This window comes from Bos indicus x Bos taurus, chromosome 6 (assembly GCF_003369695.1).
Source record: "Bos indicus x Bos taurus breed Angus x Brahman F1 hybrid chromosome 6, Bos_hybrid_MaternalHap_v2.0, whole genome shotgun sequence".
In the NCBI taxonomy this organism is placed as follows: domain Eukaryota; kingdom Metazoa; phylum Chordata; class Mammalia; order Artiodactyla; family Bovidae; genus Bos; species Bos indicus x Bos taurus.
Window position 1 is genome coordinate 76,425,901 of NC_040081.1, and position 24,365 is coordinate 76,450,265.

The 24,365-nt window shown below is 35.6% G+C and overlaps 1 non-coding gene across 1 annotated transcript; it reads left to right on the top strand.

Annotated features, from left to right (window-relative positions):
• The first annotated feature begins 18,612 nt into the window (after positions 1 to 18,612).
• Positions 18,613 to 18,684, top strand: TRNAC-GCA. Its single transcript has one exon. It is a non-coding gene; the product is annotated as a tRNA-Cys (tRNA).
• Positions 18,685 to 24,365: the final 5,681 nt, after the last annotated feature.

Consider the following 24,365-nt stretch of genomic DNA (forward strand, 5'->3'; position numbering starts at 1 on the left):
CCTGAGGATTTTAAAGACCACAATTTGCTGCCTTCTAATTCTGGATTTCTGGAATAAAAATAAGACATCTTTGGAATGAAGGAGGCTTACAATCTATCCAGAGGGCTAGTGCCAGAAAATGAAGTCTATTTAATTTCATTTAACATTCAGAGTAGCATTTTTTTATGAGAAATGTAGTCATACTGAAGTTATATGGCAATGTTTTGTTGAGTTTGAATCCTATAGGAAGAGCTCATTCCACTGTACATTCATCTAATTGAATATTTTCCACTGACAGTCAAACCAAGATTGTATTATTTGGCTAACAGCCAGACGTTAACTTTAGAAATGTTGTAAGTGTCCTGTTCAGAGTACTCCAAGACTGCAGTTAATTTGTGAAGCCAAGACTGATGGACAGGGGCTCAGGAAATCCATTATTGAATCTTAGTGATTTATAATATTTTTTACTCTATTCTCAAGACTTGAACTACGTGACTCTATACAAAGCTGTTTCCTGTGTCAGATGTTTATCATTAGAAGTACATTCCAATAAAGTATACTCCTAAACTATAAAAACATACATATGTACATACATAACACATCCATACCCATATGCACATGAATGGTAGAGCATTACATGTGGTGATACTGAAATATGTACATGTTTATATATAGTGTGTAATTCATCATATTTTTCTCAGATATACATTACACATTCACATACATATACAACACTGTACATGCAAAGATAATTCTGGAAAGACACATTAAAAATTGTTATGGAGATAATACCCTGGGATATATGACTGGAGAGCTGTGGATTTATGAAAGAAATCTTTATTTTTCACCATGTGCTTCTTTGAATTATTCATTTTATTTTGAGCAATATTTACAATTTCATAATTTTTAAAACTACAAGTATTTATGTACACAGGATTAAAGAAAAATTATTAATGTTGATTTCAGATAAATATGCAATTAATTTTATATATAAATCAAGAAAGAATAATTCCTAAGAAAAACTTTTGTCTTATTTACAGATCTAAATCTTCTGGGAAAAATTCAATCTGTTTTTCTTATGTCGTATATACTCACTTAACACAGGTTTAACTTTTATATTAAACTTTTTTTCGTGTTTATAGGATATTTAACTCAGAGAGCACAGGTTCACACATATTTATATATACTGATGACAACATCTCCTTGTTGCATATAATTTAGCCATATTTTCTAACAGTGGAGTGGTTATTCTTGATTAACACTGGAAACTTCATCTCCTTGTGGGTGACTCACAAGTGATTTAATTCAAACCAATAGTGTCTCTAAGATAAAACACTTTCAAGTAATCTGAAGTCTTTAATATAAGACTTTTGCACAAGAAGGGGATATATATTGTCATAATTGGGCTACAAATGGCAAATTCAAGGTATCTCAAGGTATTTAATAAAATACTCTCATGTGTAGATAGAAGTCAAATGGCTGTGCCTCAGTTTTACTCAATATGCTCTTTGCTTCAAGAGATTGGTGAGGGACATAAAAATAATTTCCCCTCAGATAATCCATGTACAGAGTATCCAAACTGCAGTAACAAAAAATTGGAGAGTAATATCTCATGAAGTTAAGAAACCAGGCTTCATGAGGATCCTTCATAGAAAGATTACATTCCACCAAAACAAAACCTAGAAATTTACTCCTTTGGAAGAGTCCAGAATCTTGGTATTAGTCTAGCAATTGACTCTGTGATTAGGACATTGTTTCCAGCTAACAAGACCTCTGATCTATGTACTTTTTTCCCAGAGAATTCCAATATATCCTTCCCTCCTCCTTCACAGTTTCCCTTCTTATTAACATACATTGGTTTAGCACATTTGTTATAATTGATTAAGCAATAAGATACATTATTATTAACTAAAATCTATTGTTCATATTAGAATTCATTCTTAGTGTTGTATTTCTATGGGTTTTGACAAAAACATGTTACTTATCCACCATTACAGTATCATACAAAACAGTTTACTGCCCTAAAGATTATCTGTGCTTCATATATTCACTCCTCCCTTTCTCCCTCTTCTAAATCTCTGGCAAGCATTGTTCTTTTTAATATCTCTATAGTTTTCCCTTTCCAGAATGTCAGATGGTTGAAATCTTATAGTATGCAGTCTTTCAGACTGGCTTCTTTCCCTATACAAATATATATTTAAGGCTCTTCTGTGTCTTTTCATGGCTTGGTAACTCATATCTTTTAATCACTGGATAATATTCTCTTACATAGCTGTACCACATTTTGTTTATCTGTTCAGCTTTAGAAGAACCTCATGGTTGTTTGCAGATATAAGCACTTTTAAATAAAGTTATCTTTCTGCCATCCCTTCTCTGAAGTTTAATTGCCACTTCAAGTAGGTAGCTGACAATTGCATTATTCATGCTTCCTGCCTTTTGTTGGGAAACTTATAGATGATCTAGCTTTAGTCTCTCCAACTCAAGAGTGCTTGTATTTCCTCAACCTTTCTGCTTTTCTAGTACCTCTTGTATGAAACATCAGCTAGATACATTTGAATCTCTGCTTGCTCCACAGGTCACTCCCCTGCATCCTGACACTACAATCTATGTTCAAAATGGGAGTCAATCTGCTCTCAAAAGTATTCCTGGAAAGAAACATGACAACCCCTAATCTTATATTTGGCTTTGTGAGTTTAGATGCATTTATCTATGCTCACTGAAACCATAAAGATAAAGCTTACACTTGGAGAATTTCAATCAACTGTGTAGAGTTTGGACCCCCTCACAAAAAAAAAAAAAAAAAAAATAAGGTTGCTTGGGGGGGGCCGATAGAAAAGAAAAGAAAAAAAAAAAAAGAAAACCAGTATAAACTAAATATCTTCATATATCTTAAATAAAAGGAGTTTGGGGCTTACAGCCCTTGAAAGAAAGTGGGCTTGATGATATTATTTATCATTTAATATTAGTATATGACAGTCACATAGTTTAGCATAAGACAAAATATATAACACATGATGTTCTATAACTTCAACAGAAATCTCTGCTTGCTCCTCAGGTCAAACATAGATTGTTTGACTTGAACGTACCATTCAAACATAGATTGTAGTGTCAGAATGCAGGGGAGTGACCTGTGGAGCAAGCAGAGATTTCTGTTGAAGTTATAGACCATTCATGCATTCTGACACTATAATCTATGTTTGAATGAGAGATGAACTATATAAAAGGCTGACACTATAATCTATGTTTGAATGAGAGATGAACTATATAAAAGACTGAGCACCAAAATGTCTGAACTAGGGTGTTGGAGAAGACTCTTCAGAGACCCTTGGGCAGCAAGGCAATCAAACCAGTCAGTCCTAAAGGAAATCAACTCTGAATATCCATTGGAAGGACTGATTTTGAACCTGAAGCTCCAATATTTTGGCCACCTGATGTGAATATCTGACTGGAAAAGACCCTGATGCTGGGAAAGATTGAAGGCAGGAGCAGAAGGAGACGACAGATGATGAGATGGTTGAATGACATCACCACTCAATGGACATGATTTTGAACAAATTCCAGGAGATAGTGAAGGAAAGGGAAGCCTGGCATGCTGCAGTCCATGGGGTGCAAAGAGTCAGGTATCAATGAGAAACTGAACAATGACAATATTGTTTTGAATGTTTATCTTCTAAATTAATTTATTAAGTTATTCTGTAATAGTTTTCAATAAGTAGTGTAATTTTATATATTAATGGTAATATTTTGATATCTTAAAATTAGCACACTATTATAACTTTAGTTTTTGTGTATTTCTAACCTCTGTGTTGAAATGTATTACATCTTGATGTCAGAGAATTCACTCAATAAATATTGATGACATTTATTTTTTAGGTCCTACATTTAAAATACGTGAAACAAGTAATTGTGGCCTATATTTACAAATCAAAAATTTCTAAATATCAGGCAATCAGAAAAATATTAATCAGTTCATATCTTACTTTCTTACAATATGACTCAGTAATAAGTAAATACAGAAAACACTTATGAAATTGAAGAAAGGGGTATAATAGGCAGAATATGCAGTATCCCTCCCCACCAACCTGGCATGCTGCAGTCCATGGGGGTCACAAAGAGAGTCAGATATGACTGAGCCACTTAACAGCAACACCCTCTCCCCGACCAAAGATGTCAAAAAATGCTTTTTCCTTGAACCTATGAACATGTTACCTTATATGTCAAGAGGGACTTTACAGAAATTATTAAATTTGGGTCCTTGTAAAAAAGAGAACATTACAGATTATTCAAGTAGGTCCAATGTAGTCACAAGAGTTCTTATAACTGGGAGGTCAGAGGATCAGATTTTTAGAAAAGGAGATGTGAGGATGAATCAGAGGTCAGAGTGATGTTGTCATGAACCAAGGAATATAAGTGTTTTAGAAGCTGGGAAAGGTAAGGAATGTATTTTCCTCTAAAGCTCCAGGAGAATTTAGCTCTGTAGCCATCTTAAGTTTAGCCCCATAAGACTTATTTCAGGTTCTGACTGCCAAATTGTAAGATAATATATTAATATTTATAGGTATACCTCATTTTATACTATTTTGATTAATCACAGTTTGCAGAAAAGTGTGGGGTTCTTGTTTGTATGTTTTTTCACAAATTGAAGGTTTGTGGCAACTGTTCATTGAGCAAATGTATCAGCACAATTTCTCCAGTAGCATTTGCTCATTTCAATCTCTGTGTCACATTGCAGTAATTCTTACAATATTTCAAACCCTCCACCAGAAGAAAGATTGAAACCACTGAAGGCTCAGATGATGGTTAGCATTATTTAACAACTAAGTATTTTTTATTTTTATTTTTTAAATTGGGTTTCCCTGGTGGCTCAGTGATAAAGAATTTGCCTGCCAATGCAGGAGACATAGATTCAGTCCCTGGGTGGGGAAGATCCTCCTGGATAAAAAAATGGCAACCCACTTCAGTATTCTTGCTTGAGAAATCCCATAGACAGAGGAGCCTGGCAGGCTCTTTTATAATTACATGTTGAAAAAATACAAATTGTAAAATCCTGCACATTTTTGTTCAAAATATTCTTTTAAATGTATCCCAGGCTCCTGCAATATGCTACCCAGATCATATCTTTCAATATCCCAAACTTAGATTATTGTGCTACCTAATGTTGGATTTTTATTAATTTTTTTATTTTTTAATTTAAATTTATTTATTTTAATTGGAGGCTAATTACTTTACAATATTGTATTGGTTTTGCCATACATCAACATGAAAGCACAAGCTGGAATCAAGATTGCCAGGAGAAATATCAATAACCTCAGATATGCAGATGACACCACCCTTATGGCAGAAAGTGAAGAGGAACTAAAGAGCCTCTTGCTGAAGGTGAAAGAGGAGAGTGAAAAAGTTGGCTTAAAGCTCAACATTCAGAAAACAAAGATCATGGCATCTGGTCCCATCACGTCATGGGAACTAGATGGGGAAACACTGGAAACAGTGGCTGACTTTATTTTTCAGGGCTCCAAAATCACTGCAGATTGTGATTGCAGCCATGAAATTAAAAGACACTTACTCCTTGGAAGGAAAGTTATGACCAACATTAGATAGCATATTGAAAAGCAGAGACATTACTTTACCAACAAAGGTCCGTCTAGTCAAGGCTATGGTCTTTCCAGTGGTCATGTATGGATGTGAGAGTTGGACTGTGAAGAAAGCTGAGTGCCGAAGAATTGATGCTTTTGAACAGTGGTGTTGGAGAAGACTCTTGAGAGTCCACTGGACTGCACTGTAAGAGGGTTCCCTTTTCTCCATACCCTCTCCAGCATTTATTGCTTGTAGACTTTTGCATAGCAGCCATTCTGACTGGTGTGAAATGGATTTTTATAACTTATTACTTTTTCTCAGTTTACATTTTTAGTTTGAAATTTCCAACAACTGGCCTTCCTGATTGGGTCTGAGCTTTCATAACACACCTATCCCATCCCATCTTCTTCCTCTTTAATGCCACCTTTTAACAGACTCAAAACTTTCAGGCTTCCAGTCCAATGAATATTATCTCCATCTTTCATTCTGGGTGCTTTATCAAGGCAGTTAGTCTTAAAAGCTATGACACATGCAGTTTTTTGAAAGATATATTTTATATCATATATGCTTTTAATGAAAGTATAGAGCAACACACCCTTTGAAAGACAATTAAGATAAAGTAATGATTTTTTTTTTTCCTGAATGGTGAGCTTTAAGCCAACTTTTTCACTCTCCTCTTTCACTTTCGTCAAGAGGCTTTTTAGTTCCTCTTCACTTTCTACCATAAGGGTGGTGTCATTGGTGTCATCTGCATATCTGAGGTTATTGATATTTCTCCCGGCAGTCTTGATTCCAGCTTGTGCTTCTTCCAGCCCAGCACTTCTCATGATGTACTCCGCATAGAAGTTGAATAAGCAGGGTGGCAATATACAGCCTTGACATTCTCCTTTTCCTATTTGGAACCAGTCTGTTTTTCCGTGTCCAGTTCTTACTGTTGCTTCCTGACATGCATATAGATTTCTCAGGAGGCAGGTCAGATGGTCTGGTATTCCCATCTCTTTCAAAATTTTCCACAGTTTACTATGATGGGAAATAGATGGGGAAACAGTGGAAACAGTGTCAGACTTTATTTTGGGGGCTCCAAAATCACTGCAGATGGTGACTGCAGCCATGAAATTAAAAGACGCTTACTCCTTGGAAGAAAAGTTATGACCAACATAGATAACATATTGAAAAGCAGAGACATTACTTTGCCAACAAAGGTCCATCTAGTCGAGGCTATGGTTTTCCAGTGGTCGTGTATGGATGTATGAATTGGACTGTGAAGAAAGCTGAGTGCCAAAGAATTGATGCTTTTGAACTGTGGTGTTGGAGAAGACTCTTGAGAGTCCCTTGGACTGCAAGGAGATCCAACCAGTCCATTCTGAAGGAGATCAGCCCTGGCATTTCTTTGGAAGGAATGATGCTAAAGCTGAAACTCCAATACTTTGGCCACCTCATGGGAAGAGTTAACTCATTGGAAAAGACTCTGATGCTGGGAGGGATTGGGGGCAGGAGGAGAAGGGGACGACAGAGGATGAGATGGCTGGATGGCATCACCGACTCGATGGACGTGAGTCTGAGTGAACTCTGGGAGATGGTGATGGACAGGGAGGCCTCGCATGCTGAGATTCATGGGGTCGCAAAGAGTCGGACACGACTGAGCGACTGAACTGAACTGAATGAACTATTTACTGATAGTTTCATAGACAGTTTTAAATTAGAAATTTAATAGACATTTTAATAGAAATAATTAAGAACAACAAAAATAAGAAGGCAGTAAGTCTGCCGATATCAGAGTTGTTTAAGTCCTACCTTTTCCAAGACAACTTTCTTGACCTGCTTCTTTATAATAATTTTTTAAAAATTCCTTAAAGTTAATAATTTTTTAGTGAAGTTTAACTTTATTTTTTTCATAAATCCTTAAAAATGGATTTTTTCACCTACCATATGAAATAAGGTATACAAAAAAACAGGCAATATTATTTTATTTTTCTACTCAAAAATGACTATTACCTTCCCAAATACAACTTACAATTCTATAATATCTTCCTAATATGGACGAATGCATTACTCACAGATTACATACATCATCAATGCCCTGTCTACTTCTTCTCAAAGTGAACTGGAATTTCACAGTAATAAACATTCATGATTTTTTTTCTGAATAAGCTTATATGAATATATTACTTGCAGGCAAAAAGAAATGTAGCAGTAAGCTGTATTGAATTTGAGTCCAATTTGAAAAAAACACTTACACAGTAGTGCACAATTTGCATAGTGTTTTTGGAAAAGCAGCAAGATGTCCAAGTATGATTGAGATTGGTTCCTAAATCCAGAATTACATCAACTCCAAGAGTTATGGTTACTTTCATCAGAAAGGTGAAAGTTGCCTGCTCAGTCAGATTACTTTCAGCAATATGCCAGAGCTTGTTGGCCATATGTTTCAAGTTGTAAGATGTCCTGTTAGAGTTATGGATGCAGTTTTGCAGTCAGGAAAATGACAAATTTCTCTTCCTTGAAGACATTAACTTTATTCCACTTTGTTCTAACACTGTGTGCAGACAATGAGAATGATATAGTAGTCCCCTGTTTTCTCAATGAGTATAATTCAAGATGAACCTACTGATACATTCTCATATGGCTTCTGTCTGACCTTTAAATTTCAGCTTACTCTCAGCCTTGTCTTCTATCAGTGTTGTCTCACTTATGCTCTTCTGTGATTCATTTCTTACTCATTTAATAATAATGAACTGTTATTTATTCAGTAATAAGCATTGTTTATTATTACTGCAGCTGAAGAAAAGTATTAATCTTTTCATCTAGTCATTCAAAAGTTACTGCACAAGCAACTATTAAGTGTAAACTTAAGTAGAAAATCAAAAACTACAATTAGTGACCATTGTTATATGGAACATTTCACACTGGTAATTAAATTTTTAAAATATACAGATATTTTAATACTATAACTTGTTTTTATATATGAATCTTAACAAAATTTTTTCTTTCAAAATCCCCTAAATGCTGGAAATTTTTGTTTAATCCAAATGTACCCGATCCTTTAGTTTACATTTTAGATCTTTCTAACAATTCTTCCTCAAATAGATACACGCTTATTGCTTGACCCCAGAATCAACCCTGCACCTTACCGTTTCTATTTTACTTAAGCATCTTTTCTTGCACTTTCCTGAAAATTTTGCTTCTTTAGTCCGTATCAATTAACACATAAATTTTTGTTGATTTTCACATTTAATACAAAGTTGCACTCCTTTTCCCTCCATTTTAGTGAGGTATAATTGACAAAATTATATATTTAATGTGTACAACTTGATTTTTTGAGATATATATATATGTACACACATATATGTATATGTGTGTGTGTATATATATATATATGTACACAGTCTATTTCCTTTTCTTAAATCATTTCATTATATCTGAACATATTTGTTTAACTCGTTTAAAATCATGAACGGCTGGAGAGCACAACAATGCACTGATTTTCTCCCCAGAGTTTTGTGTTTTATCAAACAGTTAATTAATGGTGTATAATTATGATGAAAAACTGCCTTTGGAAAGAATTTTGAGTCATTATGGAGTTTTATTTATTCAGCGAACACTGAGCACCTGCTCTTTATCAGGTATATTAGAGACATGGTATATGTGGTAGAGAAAACACCCTGCCCTCACAGAGCCTATACTAACACTTGAAGAACACAATGATCAATGAATCACACTGAATCATGATGTAAGTAGAGTTCAGATGCTTGAAGAATAAAAAGCAAGTTTTTATGATAAAAAGTGAATGGGACTGGAAGACTACATTGGTCTGAGGATGAAGGGAGGCCTCCCTAAGAAGATGTCATCTAAGCTGAAGCTTAAAGAAGATGCCAGCTATGCAGAACTTTTGCAGATTAGCAACCTGGTAGCAGAAAAGCTAACATAAAGAACCTAACACACTCTGCTCAAACTTGAAAAAGAACAGATACATGTATATATATAACTGAATCACTTTGCTGTATACTTGAAACAGACACATTGTTAATCCACTATACTCCACTATGAAATTACAAAAAAGAACTTGCTGCTGCTAAGTCGCTTCATTCGTGTCCAACTCTGTGCAACCCCATAGACGGCAGCCCCCCAGGCTCCCCCGTCCCTGGGATTCTCCAGGCAAGAACTCTGGAGTGGGTTGCCATTTCCTTCTCCAATGCATGAAAGTAAAAAGTGAAAGTGAAGTCGCTCAGTCATGTCCAACTCTAAGGCAGAATTAACAATGGTTTTGAAACGGCAACCAGATACAAAATCAATATACAAAAATCAATTATGTTTCTAGAAACTAATGGCCAGTGAGTGAGTAAAAGTTGCTCAGTTGTGTCTAGCTCTCTGTAACCCGACCCCATCGACTGTAGCCCACCAGGAACTTCTGGCCATAGAATTCTTCAGGCAAGATTGATTACTGGAGTGGATAGCTATTCCCTTCTCCAGGGAATTTTCCCCACCTGGGGACTGAACTCAGGTCTTCTGTACTGCAGGTGGATTTTTTACCATTTGAGCCACAAGAGAAGTTAATAACAAACTATCAAAAAGAGAAATTAAGAAAACAATCCCATTTATAAGTACACCAAAAAGAATAAAAACCTAGAAATAAATTTAACCAAGGGGTGAAAGACCTGTAAACTAAAAACTGGAAAATATTGAAAAAGAAATTGAAGAGCACACAAATATATGTAAAGGTATCCCATGTTTATCAATTGGATACTTAATATTTAAATGCCTATACTACCCAAATCCGTATTATATATATATATATATATATATATATATATATATATATATATACACACATATACATATATACATTCAGTGAAATTTCTATCAAAATCCCAATGAGATTTTCCGGAGAATTAGAAAAATCAAAACCAATTCTAAAATCTGTATAGAACCACAGAAGAATTCAAATAAAGCAATCCTGAGAAAGAAGAACAAAGCTGGAAACATTATGCTTCTTGATTTCAAAATATATTACAGAACTACGGTTATGAAAAGAGTAAGTTATATGCATAAAAATAGATGCCTAGATCAACAGCACACAATAGACAGCCCAGAAATAAACTCACACATATATGGTTAATTGATGTATGACAAAGAGCAGAGACTATACAGTGGGAAAAGGGTAATTTCTTCAAGAAATAGTGTTTGGAAAACCAGACAGCCATATGTAAAATAATGAAACTGGACCACTATCTTATATTATAAAAAAATAATAATTCTGAGTGGGTTTAGATTTGATTATAAGACTTGAAACCATAACACTCTTAGAAGAAAACATAAGCGTTAAGCTCTTTGATATTAGTCTTGATATTTTGTAGATTTTGCATGAAGCGCAAAAGGAATAGAATCAAAAATAAATAAATGGGATTACATCAAGCTAAAAAGCTTCTGAACAGAAGAGAAAACCATCCTGCAAAGACAAACTACTGAATGGGAGAAAATATTTGCAAATCGTACATCTGATAAAGGGTTAATATTCAGAATATATAAAAAATTTATTCTACTCAATACCAAGGGGGCTTCCCTAGTGGCTCAGTTGGTAAAGAATCTGCCTGCAATGCAGGAGACTCAGGTTCAATATCTGAGTCAGAAAGATGCCCTGGAGAAGGGAATGGAAACCCACTCCAGTATTCTTGCCTAGAGAAGTCCATGTACAAAGGAGCCAGGTAGGATACTGTACAGGGGATTGCCAAGAGTCAGACACGACGGACAAAACTGAGCAACTAACACCACACTCAATGCCAAAAAACAATTGACTAAAATATGGGCAGGGGATCCAAATATAACTTTTTCCAAAGAGAAACACAGCTGGTTAACAGGCACATGCATAGATGCTTGATATTGCCAATCATCAAAACCACAATGAGATATAGCATTACACCTGGTAGGCTGGCTACTATCAAAAAGAAAAAAAAAAAAAGTTGGCAAAGATGTAGAGAAAAGGGAACCCTTTTGCACTGTTAGTAGGAAAATAAATTGGTATAGCTACTATGGAAAACCATTTGGCAGTTCTCAAAAATTTAAAAATAGAACTACCATATTATCTAGCAATACCTCTTCTGCATATTTGTCTAAAGAAAATGAAAACATTCTCTCAAAAAGATATTTAAACAATGGAATATTATTCAACCATAAAGAGATGGAAAATTTGCCATTTTTGACAACCTGGATAAACCTTGAGGTATTATGCTAAGAAAAATAAGTCAGAAGGAGAAAGACAAATAATGCATGATTTCACTTAAATGTGGAATTTTTTAAATAAAAATTGGTGACATGATTTGATTGGTTTTTCAAAAAGATCATCTGGAGAATGAAAAATATGCTAGCAAGGTTTAAACAAGAACGTCAATGAGGAGGTCATTGTAGTAATCAAAACGTTTTACAATAGAGACTGAAAAAAATGGAGGCGGGGGCAAATTATATTTCACAGCAGCACTTTCCCAAACTGTTTAAAACTTTAGTACTTGACTATAGTACTCTCCACCTTGGAAGGGTTTCATACTACTAATTCCTCCAAATTCCAAATGAATTTTTGTTGTTAGTTTATATATCTATTGTTGTTGTTGTTATTTTCAGTAAAACAAAGAGTAGAGTTCTTATATATATTACTTTAGTTCAGTTCAGTTCAGTCACTCAGTCTTGTCTGACTCTTTGCGACCCCATGAACCACAGCACACCAGGCCTCCCTGTCCATCACCAACTCTCAGAGTTCACCCAAACCCATGTCCATCCAGTCGGTGATGCCATCCAGCCATCTCATCCTCTGCTGTGCCCTCTTCTGCCCTCAGTCTTTCCTAGCATCATAGTCTTTTCCAATGAGTCAGCTCTTTGCATCAGGTGGTCAAAGGATTGGAGTTTCAGATTCAATGTCAGTCCTTCCAAAGAAGACCCAGGACTGATCTCCTTTAGGATGGATTGGTTGGATCTCCTTGCAGTCCAAGGGACTCAAGAGTCTTCTCCAGCACCACAGTTCAAAAGCATCAATTCTTCAGCGCTCAGCTTTCTTTATAGTCCAACTCTCACAAACATATATGACTACTGGAAAAACCATAGCCTTGACTAGACAGACCTTTGTTGGCAAAGTAATGTCTCTGCTTTCTAATATGCTGTCTAGGTTGGTCATAATTTTCCTTCCAGATGGCTGCAATCACCATCTGCAGTGATTTTAGAGCCCAGAAAAATAAAGTCTGACACTGTTTCCACTGTTTCCCCATCTATTTGACATGAAGTGATGGGACTGGATGCCATGATCTTAGTTTTCTGAATGTTGAGCTTTAAGCTAACTTTTTCACTCTCCTCTGTCACTTTCATCAAGAGGCTCTTTAGTTCTTCTTCACTTTCTGCCATACGGGTGGTGTCATCTGCATATCTGAGGTTATTGGTATTTCTCTCGGAAATCTTGATTCCAGCTTGTGCTTCTTCCAGCCCAGCATTTCTCATGATGTACTCTGCATATAAGTTAAATAAGCAGGGTGACAATATACAGCCTTGACATACTCCTTTTCCTATTTGGAACCAGTCTATTCTTATTATATTATAATATACATTATTATATATAGTCTGTTATATATTACTTGTATGCATTTAAATCTGCAATATCCTGCTTTCCTTTGATGCAAGTATCTTTCTTTTCTATTGTGCTACATAGAATCAGTTAAATGATAGCAAATCATAGTTAAAGTGCAATTGGAAAGAGATATCCTACTTGTTCTCTGCCTCCCAGTGTGAAACTCCTACCGTATCTATCCATATTTTTATAGCTATGGTCAAGACTATATTTTGTCTATTTTTACCTATCCATTCATGCATTTTATAGACAAACTGTCAGAGTCCTGACTCTGCCTGTTAAGCTGATATATTTATTATTTATTAAAGGATCTTTTTATAGGAATTAGTTTCTTGGAAATTTGTGTTCTTGAAAAGAAATGGTTTTGTACAAAAAATGAGTAAAACTGTTTTTTGTTTTTTGATCCAGTACTCAAGCTGTAGATTGGTTTAATGTGGTAACATCATTATGCCTTCAACACACCATATTATTAATTTACGGTTTTGAGAAAAGGAAAGTGATTCGTTCATATATAAACATATATAATGCCATGCTTAAACCTGAAATTCTTAAAAAAATTTTTTTTCTCAATTAACAATATGTAAGTTTCCTATGAGTTTAGTTTTTTCTTTACATTTATTTTCTTAAGGCAGATTAGATAACCATGAATTCAATCTTGAAACTAGTATGAAGTTTTCAACTTTAATTTAAATCTTCTAATCTCTTCTGGCAAGAGTGGGGAAGGAGGCAAGCTTTGTATAATGCATTAAAGCCACGACTCAACCCCCCAAAATTTACAGTGATGACTAAAACAGGGTAAGTTTTACATTCTTGTTAGAGGAGTGAAACTGAGTAGAGTGGTATATTTGGGAACCAGGACCAAACTAAGAGGAAGGGCCTTTGTAGTAAAGGAAAATGTGACTGGATTTTGTTACAAAGCTATAATAAGGGCCAGGAGTCTAGGTGGAGGTCAGTTCTATGAAGCAGTAATAAATTATAGTGTAAAATTTCCATGGTCTCCTCCCTACTACTGTAATAAAGAATTCATTGCAGTTAAAATTCAAACAAGAATGAAGGATATTCAGCCATCTCTGAGACCCATCATCACCCTATTTTACCTGACAAATACTCAGAACCCAAATCCTCCCATCCAGCCCCACCTAGACCACTGATACATGGAGAGAAGAAATATTCTCCATTCTTCAGTTCAGTAGTCACAAGCAGATCTGAAGGAAAGACAGACAGCAGCAACTACACAGAACTACTTTCTACTGTGGTATGCCTGTCAAGTTTAGAGCTGACATCTATCTACCTTTGTCTCTGCCTTGACTTTTAATAAGCAAACACAGCTAAAAGATCTGTTCATTCACCATGGTTAGTATTGTATGATAAATTTTGAAAGAAAATTATAAGAAAGATAAGTTACTGGAATAGAATAGTTTCATTCATATGCCTTATCTAGAAACAATTTTGACAATATGGCTGTGATTTGGTTCTGCTTTTACTTCATATTCCTGAAGTAAGAAAAGAAGAAACACAAGCTTCAACAAATTTTCTGTTCCTCTGTTTGGTGTTGGTGGGAAAGGTCCATTATAAACTACTGCAAATTAGTTGCTTCCAGAGTGGTGACTAAAGTTGGTCATGTTTTATAGCAAAAAATAATAATCATCAGTTCAGTTTAGTTCAGTTCAGTTGCTTAGTCATGTCCGACTCTTTGAGACCCCATGAACTGCAACACGCCAGGCCTCCCTGTCCATCACCAACTCCAAGAGTTCACTCAAACTCACATCCATCAAGTCTGTGATGCCATCAGCCATCTCATCCTCTGTCGTCCCCTTCTCCTCCTGCCCCCAATCCCTCCCAGCATCAGAGTCTTATCCAGTGAGTCAATTATTCGCATGAGGTGGCCAAAGTATTAGAGTTTCATAAGTTCATAAAACTATAAAACCAGTACTTACTCATGGAAAAATGTGGTAGTGTAAAATGTTAAGTAAACATTATCTTTCTTTCCTATTCCCTTCATGAGACTCTAGTCATATAACCCAAACAGTAGTCATTAATAATGCTTTGAAAGTGAAGTCGCTCAGTCGTGTTCGACTCTTAGCGACCCCATGGACTGCAGCCTACCAGGCTCCTCCATCCATGGGATTTTCCAGGCAAGAGTACTGGAGTGGGGTGCCATTGCCTTCTCCTGCTGCTGCTGCTGCTGCTGGAGTGGGTTGCCATTTCCTTCTCCAATGCATGAAAGTGGAAAGTGAAAGTGAAGTCACTCAGTCATGTCTGACTCTTAGCAACCCCATGGACTGCAGCCCACCAGGCTCCTCCATCCATGGGATTTTCCAGGCAACAGTACTGGAGTGGGATGCCATTGCCTTCTCCTAACGCTTTGAAGTGTTTGTCAAAATTTGCCATTCATATACAACATATATAATGATATTGTTTCCACTTAAAGACTGAAATTTAAAACAATATTGAACTTGCTTTTTGAAAATAACATTTAGAAACATAAATGCTTCTATACTTCTATTATCTATTAAACTAAATTAGCAAATAAAAGGTTGCATTTATTTATGGCTCTAGCAAAAATCAATGTTAGAAAGTCACAAATTTAGCTGAAATACAGTCTTTTCAATATTTCAGACTGCCCATGTGGCTTTTTAGTTAGTAATTAAGTTGAGGGAAAATAAATTTCAACTTTTGGCTCAGAAAATATCAAAGAAGAAAACATAAAAATCTAACTCTTCACCCAAAATTAAGTGTATATATTGGTAAATGTGGAAAGAAGTATCAACAAGGAATTTTTAAGAGGAATACTATTTTCACTGGAGCTGAAAAATAGTTAAATAGAGATACTGGCTAAATGAAATGAGGAAAAGCTAATGACTCCATTGGTTAGATTCTCTTAGTCCATAAGTTACTCTCCAGAAATTTAAGTGTTTTGACAGGAGCATAAAGACAGCATCCTGCAGCTGGAACATAGTCCCAGGAGCAGAATTTACACACAGAAGTTTTGGCTCACCATCAAGAAAACTTTTATCCAAATAAATTAAAAAAAAAAAAATTATAGTGCTAGAAAGGACAATAGAATTCCCAAAAGAGATAGAGTATATTCCCCTATATAGAGACATTCCATACCTTACAAAAGAATTTAACTTCCTTGCTTTTCAGAAACACCAGTGTTGGTAATTCTCCAATATCTCTGTGTAATGCAGCCCATAGCCTCACATCCTTATGTTTAGAATCATATGGGTTTCTGGAAGTCTAATTGCAACTTATTTCAGCTATAATTCAGCCAATTCATCTTCTGTTGTTAATGAAAGAGAACTGAACACAACCTCGCAGTTCGTTTAGGCTAAGCCTATTATTTGCATATGTCAGTCTGCGATGTTCCCTGGAGAAATATTTTTCCACTTTGCCACAATGCACCTAAAACTTTTAGCCATAACTTTGTAAAAACATCAGCATTATTTGCATATACTGTACGCAGCTGGATGACAGCACAGTTTTGATCACTGCGCTAGTATCCAGTGACATGGCAGGAAGCCAGAAAAAGCATATAAAGTGGGAGATCTCATCCCTGCCTAAGACTATTTACTCTGTAGTGAGGAAGAGGTAAAAGCCATTTCGAAATGTTTGCTGCAGCTTCACAAGAAATAGGCTTGAAAGAAAAGAGCTGAAGAGCTTTCATTATGAATGATATCTGGATCTCTTGGTCCCAAAACAAAAATTCTACACAAAGCTCTTAAAGAGCAGCCCAACAAACCCCAGGAGTAAAAAGGCACAGTGGGATAAATGTATGCTCTGCTAAAGGAAGTACATTGAAAAACAGAGCTGTAAGTGGGATAGAGCTGAGGAGAAAACATAAAGTATTCACGGGTTGATTTCAGGGAATTCAAAGAAATAAACTTTTATGTGAAGTTGTAAATGAGCCATATGAAGGACCAGGGAAATGGAGAAAATGATCAAAGACCAAAGGGAGAAAAAAATACATAGGATATTAACCTTGCAGAAACAGCCTGTTTGATTTAAAGAACACATGAAAATGATCCAGAAAGTAAAGGTAGAAAATAAAATGGGGAAAACAAAGGGCACTGAGATAGAGGATAAAAGGTCTACAGATAAATAAAGCAGCAATAAGCTTACAAGGGTCACTGTTACCTCTTGAGTGACCAAAAGGCAACTAGGTTATGGAACAAGCAGATAGGATGGGGTGTGTCATCCTCTCCTCTTCCATTAGAAAGTAGAAGGAAGTGTGCTGAAAACAGACTTTTTCTTCCAAAGGTAGAGACACTGAAAAGAGAAGTGAAAATTAAGAGTATCTCAAAAATATGTTTAAAAAGAATTCTTAAACCAGTTAAAACTAGAAATTTGAAGAGACCACTAATAATGGAGGAAGAAATAAACATTTGCATGTACTAGCTAATACAGGAAAATAAAATGTACAGTTAAAGTACATTTTTATATAGGTTAATGATTCTTTTCTTGCTGGTAAATATAGTAATATTTAGGTACAGTATGAGATGCTTAGTCAAACGAAATTTCCTTTCTATTTAAAATAAATGGAAATGAAAAACAATTGATGATGTTAAGTGCCAGCCTGGATGGGAGGGTGTTTGAGGGAGAATGGATTCATGTACATGTATGCTGAGTCCCTTCACTGTTCACCTGAAAGTATCAAAATATTGCTAATTGGCTATACCCCTACACAAACTGGTTTTGGTGTTAAAAAAAAAAAAAGAAAAAAGAATTGATGAAAACATGTAGTATAGATACATCATTTTTTGGTTTCCTCATAATATAACTTTACTTCAAGTTTGATACAGCTCTAACTTCTTGCACCTATAGCAATGGTACAATCTTGTAACAATGTTGGAAAACTAAATTGTCAGTGTAAATCTGGCAGAGATATCACAGAGTCATGCTTATGAACTACCTTTAACTGCTTACTGAACATTATTACTATTATACCAAATTGCTCAGAAAATTTCTTTGAAATATCTGAATATTTTCTGTTCCTTAAAGTTTCTCTTTAAATTCACTACAAATAAAAGAAATGGTTGTCAATACTATATATCAGCATGGTAAGGTACATAAAAACATATTTACTTTTATACACTGTGCTTCATTTCTGTCAAGTGCACCCAAATGACCAGAAAGCTGTTAGGTAGTTAAATCTGAATAGCACTAGCAAAAGTCAGAATATGTAGGTTATATGCATGCTCTAGTCCATATCTCCAGATCCCATATCTCTCCATATGGCATCACATTTTCCTTCTCATTTTAGAGGAACTGTCTACATTAAATCCAGCATGGTATACAACTCTCACTCAATCCAGGTCATTGAACCCAGACAATAAGGTTGTTTCTATGATTCTTTATCTACCAAAAGCCAGAAAACAAAAAAGAAACTTAGATGTTTTAAAGTTCTCACCACTATTTCAGATCAAAAATAATAACTTACTATATATGATTACAGAGCTTCCCTGGTAGCTCAGATGGTAAAGCGTCTGCCTGCAATGCAGGAGACCTGGGTTCAATCCCCGGATTGGGAAGATCCCAAGAGAAGGAAATGGTAACCTTCTCTTAATGATTATGTCACATAAATTGAAGGAAGATTACATGATCTTCTGCCATTTTAAATGTTATACCAGTAGCATTTTATTCATAATAGAATGAGAATACTGCAGATATATATCAGAGTTAATAGAAAACTTCAGAAAATAACTTCAAGATATTATTCAGAGAATCACCTCAAATATCTGTAGAACATTATCTGAAGGAGTGGCTTTACCTTAATGGTAAATTTCACAAGTTTTAGGAAATATGCTTTTCAATTGCAGCATAACCATAGTGGAAATGCACATGGTTTCAGGACATCAGTCTTTTCATCTCTCGGCCATGAGGAATTTCACTACTAGTCAGAGTATAAAACTTGAAGAGAAAACCACTGTTGACCCTTCATTTTTCATTTTTTATCAGCAAGTACTCTATTAAAGTAAAATGATTTAAGCAATACACACAGCAGCAGTGTTGATTTTAAATTGATTCAACTTTATAATGCATACATTACCATCAAAGCAAATATTCCAGAATGGGTATGCTAATATAATGAAATACTCTCTTTATATAATTAACAGTATAAACAATTTACCCTGCAATGTCTTGTCATGCAGCTAGTACTGGGTTGGCCAAAAATCTTGTTGATGCTTTTCTGTAAGATGTTATGAAAAAATCCCTAACAAACTTTGTGATCAAAACCAATAGATTGTGAATAAATAAACCAATCATTCTCTGTAATGGACAATAAGTATCTGATTTCTGCCAAATGTACCCTTAATTACTGTGACCAAACGACACATAGCACCAATTCTTTGGTAACCTTTATTTGTCTATTAGCTTACTATTGGGAATATAAATGGTTGAGAAAGCTATATCTCTTGCAGTGAATGGTGTCATTCAGATATCTCTGGTTTTACTTTGCCTTTTATTCAACCAATTTAACTGTAGCTTGTAAATCATGTATCAGAAATAAATTGGGTTGTAGAATATCCTATTCTCATGTTTTTTCCTACACAAAATCAATTTAATAAGATGTGATGTAAGTCTGCCTTATAAATTACTTAATACTCAGGGAAATTAATAAAAACAGAAATTCCTACTAAAACTAGATTTTTAGCCATAAGCAAAATGTTTAATATCCTAGTGAAGTGGAAAACACAATCCTGTCTTTTATTGTGTCACTGATAATTAATCATAACAGAAATAATGCTATTAGCCAAGGAAAAGAGGCAATGAGTCAGTCAGTCAGTTCAGTTGCTCAGTTGTGTCCAACTCTTTGCAACCCCATGGACTGCAGCAGGCCAGGCCTCCCTGCACATCACCAACTCCCAGAGTTTACCCAAACTCATGTCAATTGAGTTGGTGATGCCATCCAACAATCTCATCCTCTGTCATCCCCTTCGCCTCCTGCTTTCAATCTTTCCCAGCATCAAGGTCTTTTCAAATGAGTCAGCTCTTCACATCAGGTGGCCAAAGTATTGGAGATTCAGCTTCAACATCAGTACTTCCAATGAACACAGGACTGATCTCCTTTAGGATGGACTGGTTGGATCTCCTTGCATTCCAAGGGACTCTCAAGAGTCTTCTCCAACACCACAGTTCAAAAGCACCAATTCTGTGACACCCAGCTTTCTTTATAGTCCAATTCTCACATCCATACATGACTACTGGAAAAACCATAGCCTTGACCAGATAGACCTTTGTTGGCAAAGTAATGTCTCTGCTTTCTAATATGCTGTCTAGGTTGGTCATAATTTTCCTTCCAAGGAGTAAGCATCTTTTAATTTCATGGCTGCAGTCACCATCTGCAATGATTTTGGAGCCCTCAAATATAAAGTCTGCCACTGTTTCCACTGTTTCCCCATATGTTTGCCATGAACTGATGGGACTGGATGCCAAGATCTGAGTTTTCTGAATGTTGAGCTTTAAGTCAACTTTCACTCTCCTCTTTCACTTTCACCAAGAAGCTCTTTAGTTCTTCACTTTTTGCCATAAGGGTGGTGTCATCTGCATATCTGAGGTTATTGATATTTCTCCCTGAAGTCTTGATTCCAGCTTGTGCTTCCTCCATCCCAGCGTTTCTAATGATGTACTCTGCATATAAGTTAAATAAGCAGGGTGACAATATATAGCCTTGACGTACTCCTTTTCCTATTTGGAACCAGCCTGTTGTTCCATGTCCAGTTCTAACTGCTGCTTCCTGACCTGCATACAAATTTCTCATGAGGCAGGTCAGGTGGTCTGGTATTCCCATCTCTTTCAGAATTTTCCACAGTTTATTGTGATTCACGCAGTCAAAGGCTTTGGCATAGTCAGTAAAGTAGAAATAGATGTTTTTTTCTGGAACTCTCTTGATTTTTCTATGACACAGCAGATGTTGGCAATTTGATCTCTGGTACTTTGCCTTTTCTAAGTCCAGCTTGAACATCTGGAGGTTCATGGCTCACGTATTGTTGAAGTCTGACTTGGAGAATTTTGAGCATTGCTTTGCTAGCATGTGAAATGACTGCAATTGTCCGGTAATTTGAGCATTTTTGACATTGCCTTTCTTAGGGGTTGGAAGGAAAACTGACCTCTTCAGTCCTGTGGCCACTGCTGAGTTTTCCAAATTTCCTGACATATTGAGTGCAGCACTTTCACAGCATCATCTTTTAGTATTTGAAATAGCTCAACTGGAATTTCATCACCTCCACTAGCTTTATTTGTCATGATGCTTCGTAAGGCCCACTTGACTTCACATTCCAGGATGTCTGGCTCTAGATGAGTGATCACACCATCATGATTATCTGGGTCATGAAGATCTTTTTTTGTACAGTTCTTCTGTGTATTCTTGCCACCTCTTCGTAATATCTTCTGCATCTGTTATGTCCATATTATTTCTGCCTTTTATTGAGCCCATCATTGAATGAAATATTCCCTTGGTATCTCTAATTTTCTTGAAGAGATCGCTAGCCTTTCCCATTCTATTGTTTTCCTCTATTTCTTTGCACTATCACTGAGGAAAGCTTTCTTATCTCTCCTTGCTGTTCTTTGGAACTCAGCATTGAAATGGGTAAATCTTTCCTTTTCTCCTTTGCTTTTTGCCTCTCTTCTTTTCACAGCAATTTGTAAGCCCTCCTCAGACAACCATTTTGCTTTTTTGCATTTGTTTTTCTTGGGGATGGTCTTGATCCCTGCCTCCTGTACAGTGCCATGAACCTCCATCCCTAGTTCATCAGGCACTCTGTCTATCAGATCTAGTCCGTTAAATCTATTTCTCACTTCTACTGTATAGTCGTAAGGGATTTCATTCAGGTCATACATGAATGGTCTATTGTTTTTTCCTACTTTCTTCAATTTCAGTCTGAATTTGGCAATAAGGAGTTCATGATCTGAGGCACAGGCAGCTTCTGGTCTTGTTTTTGCTGACTGTATAGAGCTTCTCCATCTTTGGCTGCAAAGAATATAATCAATCTGATTTCAATATTGACCATCTGGTGATGTCCATGTGTAGAGTCTTCTTTTGTGTTGTTGGAAGAGGGTATTTGCTATGACCAATGCATTCTCTTGGCAAAACTCTATTAAATTTGCCCTGCTTCATTCCGTACTCCAAGGCCAAATTTTCCTATTATTCCAGGTGTTTATTGACTTCGTGCTTTTGCATTCCAGTCCTTTATAATGAAAAGGACATCTTTTGGGGGTGTTAGTTCTAAAAGGTCTTATACATCTTCATAGAACCATTCAACTTCAGCTTCTTCAGTGTTATTGGTTGGTGCATAGAAATTACTTTATTTTTGCAACAAATTTTCTTCTCTTCCTTTAGTATCTGGATTACCCTTAGTTTGTTATGATGCATTTTTAAACTCCTACCGATTTTACATCACTCCTACCTTTGGATTGATTCACCCTCAAGTAGAAAGACAAGAATGTTACCAACAATAGTTTTTTAAAGCCCAGGCTTCTTTTCAGTGTGAGGCAAATCTGTGGTTCAAAATATAGAATATGCTCCACTGATGGGCTCCATGTGGAATGACTCATGTTCATCAACTCTTCTGTGAAGAGTTCAAATAATCATGGACTGAACAGAAGCATGTATTTTAATTCTATAAGAAAATTGCAAGCATTCCTGTGCTATTTCTAAAATTATAATTGGTTTTGAATGGGAACACCCTTCATTGCCTTTGACACTGTATGCACTAAATTCAGTGTTTTGTGTACCATGCTAATATATAAAGTTGATGAGTATAAAATTGAAAAGACATATCTGCTCTTAATACCAGAGGTGTAATAATCTGGAAATCTATGGTTAGAACTATAGATAAGGTTAAGATAAAGATGTAAACATACCTAGACATTTCAGAAAATACATACTGAATAAGTAAATAGCATACACTATTTGTTTCAAGCTAAATTCATAAAAAAATGTAAGATGGCACTAATTTTTTTTTCCAAGGCTTTGTGGTTATAAGTATTCATTTAACTTAAGTCCGACTTTCAAATGCCAAACACAGAGAGTGACATTGTTTCCAGATGTAGCTTTTAACAGATCATGTCTTTAGTAATTAAGTGCAGTCAGATCTGAAAAGACTAGTAATTGAAGCAACATAGATTACAATTTATTGCTGAACAATTCCAGACACAAGAAAGAAAGTAGAATTAAAGAGCTTCAGACATCAGACTCCATGTTCTTAGATGCCGCTTTTATGCCTTAAAGTAACAACATTCGTTTTGTTTAATACACACATACACGCAAGTGTGTATGCATGCACAGCTTATACAATAAATAAATAACAAAATTAGTAGAATTGAAGAGATGGGGAAATTACTGGAAATATATCATCCCCTCTGCGGTATCCATTTTTTTAGTGTTACTTTGTTTTGTTGTACATGGATATATTATTTAGTGCAGTAACTGTACTTACAGTGAAAACTCATTAGATGTCCACTTTACCCTTCCCTACGTAGTTCAAAGGACAGACAGTTTGACTCCAAATCTGAACATCAGCTCTTAGCTCTTGGCTCTGATGTGCTCAAAATAGTTTATGTGCATGTATAAACTAAACCATCAGAAATAGGACCTCAATCCATTAAAATGTCAGAAGATCAAGTTCCCAGTGAGTCAATAGCTAAATTTCCAAGCCCACAGTCTGGATCACTGTCAGAGTCTCACCATTATTTAGGTGAGTTGATTTACTAATATGGCAGCCAATAAGATTTATGTTCTTGAAGTCTGATTTACGGATTGAATCCACTGTGTCCTACAAACTGTAAATAATATTTACCTACATAGAAACAAAATTTCATAAAGGTGGCTTTTAAATATAAAAAAAGAATACAAAAGTTTTCAAATGTATTGTTCTGCTACAAAGTAGATGTCAGAACCATAGGCAAGATTGTTTTACCACACTCTCTAAAAGGACTCAAATGATGAAAATACATTTTTCTATTCTTTATAACTGCCATTTCTCACTTTGATGCTTTTTTAAAACACAACTGACAACCACAGAAGAAAAAAATCATAGTATTTTTTCACCATATCAAGCTCTTGGGTCTTCCCTGGTGGACCAGTGGTTTACAACTCTGACCTTCCACTGCAGGGAGCATCAGTTCTCTTATCAGATTTTTGCTTTGTTAATTAAGGAAATGTCAGTCAAAAAGTAAACTGTTTTGATAGAGTTTTAGTCAGATTCCATTC